Consider the following 7,464-nt stretch of genomic DNA (forward strand, 5'->3'; position numbering starts at 1 on the left):
ATACTCCGTTACAAAGAGAGACTTAAGGGAAAGTTATGAAGAAAGATGAATGGTACAACAATAAGGCGTCAAATAGTAGGATAGCATTAATGATAACTAATTATGGTACAATTAATTTTTTGCATAATTATTTTTAAAGCAAAAAACGTGAAATATATGCCAAAAATCTGAGAAAAAGATAAATGATAAAGCTGGCCAAATAGAGGTGCACGTTATATATACTAGTATATATACTAGTATCTATGAATGTATGTTGTACGTTAATAATGGCACATGATGATTTAAACATTTATTGATATGAAGGACAATAAAATTTAATTAATGAGAGAAATTTTACGTATAACAATACAACAATCATCTAAACGCTGAAAAATATTATTATATTAGCATAATACATGAATTAAAAATAAAAGTACATCATCAAAACTTAGACAAATGATCAATTTTGTCATGTTAGTTAGATAATTATATATTATAGTTTAAAAGTATTTAATGTGATGGTCTCTTAACGAACATTTCTTTGTGGACAATTTTTGTGTGTGTGTATTGATAACTAGGAATTTTGACGTGTTTTATGCTCCTTCCTGCTTACGCTTTGATTATAAATTCTTACAAAATAGTCCCAAAAAGGCTCATAAGTTATGCTTGATTGCAAATTTGATCAACAAAGTGACGAAATGTCAAAGATCGACTCAAAAGGACTGAAACCTGCTCAAGTACCAAAGACAAGGCAAACTCAGGACAAAAAGGCCTAGTGCGGCCTCACTACACTTTGTGCGGTCCGCACTAGGGGATTCAGAGAGCTGGAAAATCGAGCTTCAAGGCAGTGCGGCCGCATTCGATCTTGCACGGTACGCACTGAAGGTTCCGTGGCCGCATTGCCATTATGTGCGGTTCGCGGAAGAGAAGATCAGAGAGATGTAATTTGACAAGGATCAAGCCAGCGCGATCCGCGGTCATGTTTGTGCAGACCGCATTAGAGACCTCCGTGGTCGCGATCCATTCTGCGTGGTCCGCGGAGCCTGAGTTCAGAGAGCCAAGACTTCAAGTCCAAGAGCCTAGTGCGGCCGCAGTCCATTTTGTGCGGCCCACACTGACCCTGCAGGGGCATTTTTGTCTAGTTTTTCCAGCTTAGTATAAATAGAACATTTTTCCATTTTTAGGGTATCAGCAATTTTCTGAACAGAGCTACACTCGTGAAAAGACCATATGTAGCCATTTTGGGCATTTTTACTTAGTTTTTATCATTGAATCTTTGTATCTACATTAGCAATTAATTAATATGTCTTTATCTTCATCTATTTCTCTGTTTTCCTCTTCAAACATGAGTAGCTAAACCTATTAGCTAGGGTTGTGGCTCAACCCTAGTGTGGGTAATTGATGGGTGTTGTGATTTAAGGTTAGATTGACTATGGGTGTTTGTTATTTGGGTCAATTTTATGGTTTAATCTGTGAATTGGTGGTTGCAAACACTGGTTTGTGCTAAGTTGACTTGGCTCTTCTTGCGAAAGAGAGCCTAAGTCACCAAAATTGACCCAACAAGGAATTGGGATGGACTCAAGAGAATTGATAGTCCCAATTAAAGGGTTAAACCTCGAGAGAGTAATTACCCGACTTGAACCCCAGTTGCTTGAGCAAATTTGCCTACCCATTTGGTTTTGAGAAAGTCAATTGGGCAAAATCACTCTCTCTATGGAGAGGTGTGAGAGTGGGTAAAATCGTGCAGCGGTTATAGCATATTCCCCCAATCATGTCAATCGTGCCTTAGAAGCAATTACCCATCAATTGGCCACCTAGGAGGATGCCACTACCCTAGTGCCTTTTTATCCATTAGATACAACTTTTAGCAATTCTCGTTTTGCATAATCTAGTTGCATTTATAGGTAGTAGTTGATATTAGTAGTTTGTTAAAGAAAAACACCAAAAATGATTGAAAGTGATATTTGGAACAACTACACAATCCTAATCTAAATAGATACTCGATTTCATTTCTAGCTCCCTGTGGAAATCGATCCCAACCCACAAATCGAGTAAAAGCTATTGCAACCCTCTCTTCCTACTTTTTAGTAGTGCGGAGTAGGTAGCGATCAACTTTTTGGCGCCGTTGCCGGGGAGCTAACGATTTTGGCTATCTATTTAGTTAGTTTTGTGTATTGTTCTTCTTTTCTTCTTTGTTACTTACTTGTTTGTGTCATTACTCAGGTACCAACATGGCTTTAAACAACGCTAATGACCCTCTTGAAAACGTGATAGCGGGGGATGAGGTAGGTGATCTTGAGCAAGATGAGGTGCCTCTTGCACCTCAAGTTCAACGGAGAGGCCGGAATGCCAATACTAATCCAAATGACAATATTCTAGACCCTCCCCCGGTTCCTTCAAGAGTGGCTCCCAGATTATTACCGAACCAGGGCTACGCAAGTGCTATTGTCCCACCCCGAATCCGGGTGGGAAACTTTCAGATAACTAATGTGATGTTGACCTTACTTGAGCAGCGTGGGTACTTCACGGGCGCTGCAAATCAAAATGCCTACAAACATCTAAAGGGGTTCGTAGATATATGCTGGGGGAGCAAACAGACGAATGTGTCCGAGGATGCGTTGAGATTGAGACTTTTCCCGTTCTCACTTCGGGGAAAGGCATTGGATTGGCTCGAGAGACTCTCCAACCATTCCATCACAACTTGGGATGAGTTGGCGGATAAGTTTATTGCCAAATTCTTCTCTCCTAGTCATATGGCGGCACTTCAAGATGAAATATTGGCCTTCAAGCAAGAGCCAACGGAACTGTTGCATGAGATTTGGGAGCGGTATAGGACGATGGTGAAGGAATGCCCAAATAATGATATGACCGAGGTCATGATCCAACAAACTTTCTACCGGGGCATAAATACTACAAATCAATGCATTGTGAACCAATTGGCCGGGGGCAATTTTATTAAGTTTTCTTATGATGAGGCATGTGAAGTACTTGATGAAATGGCGGACACTTCTTCAGCATGGCAGAGTAGAGCAAATGTGCCTCAAGGTGACTCTACGGTTATCCATTTGCACAAGGAATTACATGATCACGGGCAAACGATAGTTGAGCTTACTACTACTATGAACCAATTGGCTAAGGCACAGTTGCAACAAGTTCAGAATCCTCGCCAAGTGAATGCCATGGAGGGTGTTAGTATGCTTGTCAACAAGCAAAGGCAAAGGAGTCAACAAAATCAAGGAAATTCTGAGCAATTTGTTGATGAATACGATGGGTGTCAAAATGATGGTTATGATGACCAAAGTAAAGAGGTACAATATGTCAACAACTATCAAGGCAATAGAGGCAACTCTTCAAACCAACAATGGCGACCCCAAGGAAATTGGGGCAATCAACAACAAAGTGGTGGCAATTGGAACAACAACAACCAAAACAACAATTGGGGTAATCAAAACAACAACCAAGGCAATTGGAATGAAAATAACAACAATTGGGGCAACAACAACAATCAAGGCAGGTGGAACAACAATGGAAACCAAGGCAACCGGGGGCAAGGCTTTCAAAGGCCCCCAATGTACCAATAACCGAACAATCCACCCCCTTTCCCTTCTCAAGGTCCTAGTTCTTCTAGTAATGATATGAGCAGAATTGAAATGATGTTCGAACAAATGATGAAGAGGAATGTAGATTCAGATGCATAGTTAGCTTCTCACAACACCTCTATCCGAAACTTGGAGGTGCAATTAGGCCAAATCTCTCAGTCATTGAATACTCGCCCGAAGGGTGCTCTACCAAGTGATACGGTAGTGAACCCAAAGGATGGGAACAATCATGTTATGGCAGTCACAACAAGAAATGGGAGAGGCGGTGATGTGAATGCCTCTAATAAAAAACAAATCGTGAATGATGATGTTGAGTTGCAAGATGACGAAGTCCCTTTGGTAGTTGAAGATGTGGTTGATGAAAATGTGAACAATGAAGTGAGGATTGATATGTAAGAATTCAAGGTGGAAACCTAAAATGATGTGAACCCATCTAGGGAACACATAATTGACATACCGGAGCCGGTTGTGCCAAAATCCAAGGCTCCTTTGCCAAGGCCACCTCCACCTTATCCTCAAAGGCTCACGAAGCAGAAGAATGATAATCAGTTTAAAAAGTTCATTGACATGATGAAGAGCTTATCTATTAATGTGCCTTTGGTGGAGGCACTTGATAAATGCCGGGTTATGCAAAATTCATGAAAGACTTGGTTACAAAGAAGCGTTCTATGGATTGTGAAACTATAAAGCTGACTCACCAAGTTAGTGCTATAGTGCATTCAATGGCCTCGAAGCTTGAAGATCCTGGTGCTTTCACCATTCCTTGCACCATTGGGAGTGAGGATTTTGCCAAGGCTCTATGTGACTTAGGCGCTAGTATCAATTTAATGCCCTACTCAGTTTTCAAAACTTTGGGTATCGGGAAACCTAGGCCAACCTAAATGAGACTTGAAATAGCGGATAGATCGATGAAGCGACCTTTGGGCATTATTGATGATGTGCTTGTCCGGGTGGACAAATTCATTTTGGCGGCCTCCTTTGTCATTTTAGATTGTGAAGTGGACTATGAGGTTCCTATTATCTTGGGCAGACCTTTCCTTGCAACAGGGAAGGCATTGGTTGATGTTGAAGCGAGTGAGCTCACTTTCCGAGTGGGAGATGAAAAGGTCGTTTTCCATGTTTGTAAATCTATGAAGAAACCCAATAGAAATGAGGTCTGCTCATTTGTAGACCTTGTCACAGCTGTAATTGTGGATGATACCAGTGTTATGATCAATGTGGAGGATCCTCTTGAGGTCGTGTTATTAAATCTTGATGTCAATGAGGACGCATATAGAGTGGAGTGCGTGAATGCCTTACATGGGATGGGCTCTTATTCTTATGAGCCTAGAAAATTGTCTTTGGATCTTGAAAATCGGAAAACTCCACCAACAAAACCACCAATTGAGGAGCCACCGGTGTTGGAGTTGAAACCACTTCCTCTACACCTCAGGTATGAATTCTTGGGCTCAAACTCTACATTACCAGTTATTCTTTCTGCTTGCCTTACTAACATGTAGGTTGAAGCCACTTTGGCGGTGCTTCAAAAGCGAAAAAGGGCAATTGGATGGACTCTAGCTGACATTCGGGGGATAAACCCTGCATTCTGTTTGTACAAAATTATCTTGGAGGATGATGCAAAGCCTTCCTTGGAGCATCAAAGAAGATTGAACGAGGCTATGCAAGAAGTGGTGAAGAAAGAGGTGATCAAACGGTTGGATGCTGGGGTTGTGTACCCCATTTCTGATAGCTCGTGGACTTCTCCGGTGCAATGTGTACCAAAGAAGGGTGGTATGAATGTGGTGACCAATGACAACAATGAACTTATTCGTACTCGGACAGTCACAGGTTGGAGGGTTTGCATGGACTACCGGAAGCTAAACAAGGTGACTCGAAAGGACCATTTCCCATTGCCATTTCTTGACCAAATGTTAGATCATCTTGCTGGGCGTGCTTTTTATTGCTTTTTGGATGGGTACTCGGGGTATAATCAAATCTTAATTGCCCCGAAGGACCAAGAGAAGACCACTTTTACTTGTCCATATGGAACCTTCCCTTTCTCTCGGATGTCGTTCGGATTGTGTAATGCTCCGGCGATATTCCAAAAATGCATGATGGCTATTTTCACCGACATAGTGGAGGATATATTAGAGGTCTTCATGGATGATTTCAGTGTGGTTGGTGATTCCTTTGAAGAGTGTTTGGGTAATTTGGATAGAGTGTTGTCCCGGTGTGAAGACACAAACCTCGTACTCAATTGGGAAAAATGTCATTTTATGGTTGAAGAGGGTATAGTGTTGGGTCACAAAATTTCAAAGCGAGGGATTGAAGTTGACAAAGCCAAGATAGAGGTGATTTCAAGGCTTCCTCCCCCCATTTCTATCAAAGGGGTGAGGAGTTTTCTTGGGCACGTGGGTTTTTACCGGAGGTTTATAAAAGATTTTTCAAAAGTAGTAAACCCCTTGTGCAAGTTGCTAGAAAAGGATGCAAAGTTTGTGTTCGATGAGGGATGCATGCAAGCATTCGAGCTTCTCAAGCTTAAGTTAACCACTACCCCTATCATTGCCGCACCAAATTGGAGCTTGCCTTTTGAGCTCATGTGTGACGCAAGTGACATTGGGGTTGGAGCTGTTTTAGGTCAAAGGTTAACAAGATGTTTCATCCAGTGTACTACGCAAGCAAGACCATAAATGAGGCTCAAAGGAACTATACAGTCACCGAGAAAGAGTTGTTGGCTATAGTATTTGCAATGGAAAAGTTTCGGCCGTATCTTATGGGGGGGCAAGGTCATAGCGCACACCGATCATGCCACCATTAGGTATTTGATGACAAAGAAAGACTCCAAGGCAAGATTGATGCGATGAGTGTTACTACTTCAAGAGTTTGATCTAGAAATTATGGACCGGAAAGGTAATGAGAACAAAGTGGCAGACCACTTCTCCCGTTTGGAGGAGGAGGGGAGGCCTTGTGATGGCCTTAAGATCAATGATTCATTTTTCGATGAACAACTCCTTGAGGTGTCAATGAATGATATGCCATGGTTTGTTGATGTTGCCAATTACCTTGTGACTGGAGTAATCCCGTGTAAGCTCTCTTCTAACCAAATGAAGAAGCTCAAGCGGGATAGTTTGGATTTCTATTGGGATGATCCATACTTGTTCAAGATTTGCACGGATGGTGTGATTCATAGATGTGTCACAGAGGAAGAACAATTGAGTATCTTAGAGGCTTTCCATTCTTCACCCTATGGTGGCCATCATGGTTGGGTGAGGACAGCCACGAAAGTCCTTAGTTGTGGATTCTATTGGCCCACCTTGTTCAAAGATGCGGGTGATTTTGTGAAGAGGTGTGACGAGTGCCAAAGAGCAGGCGAAATTTCAAAAAGGGATGAGATGCCTCTCAATACCATTCTTGAAGTGGATATCTTTGATGTTTGGGGCATCGATTTCATGGGTCCATTTGTTAGCTCTCGTGGGAATACTTACATTCTCGCGGCGGTTGACTATGTCTCAAAATGGGTTGAAGCCGTGGCTTTGCCTAACAATGAAGCCCGGAGTGTTGTTGCATTTCTTAAAAAGAGCATCTTCACAAGGTTTGGCACTTCTCGTGCGATTATAGTGATGGGGGGTCTCATTTTTGTAATAAAGCTTCGACACATTGCTTTCCAAGTATGGTGTCAATCATAAGGTTTCAACCCCTTAGCATCCTCAAGCTAGTGGTCAAGTGGAAGTCTCCAATAGAGAAATCAAAAGTATCTTGTCAAAGAAGGTCAACGCAAATAGGACCGATTGGTCGAAGAAGTTGGATGACGCTCTATGGGCTTATCAGACGGCTTACAAAACTCCGATTGGGATGTCTCCATATCGGTTGGTGTTTGGAAAAGCATGCCATCTCCCGGTTGAGTTAG

The sequence above is a fragment of the Nicotiana sylvestris genome, chromosome 6 (assembly GCF_000393655.2).
Source record: "Nicotiana sylvestris chromosome 6, ASM39365v2, whole genome shotgun sequence".
NCBI lineage: Eukaryota > Viridiplantae > Streptophyta > Magnoliopsida > Solanales > Solanaceae > Nicotiana > Nicotiana sylvestris.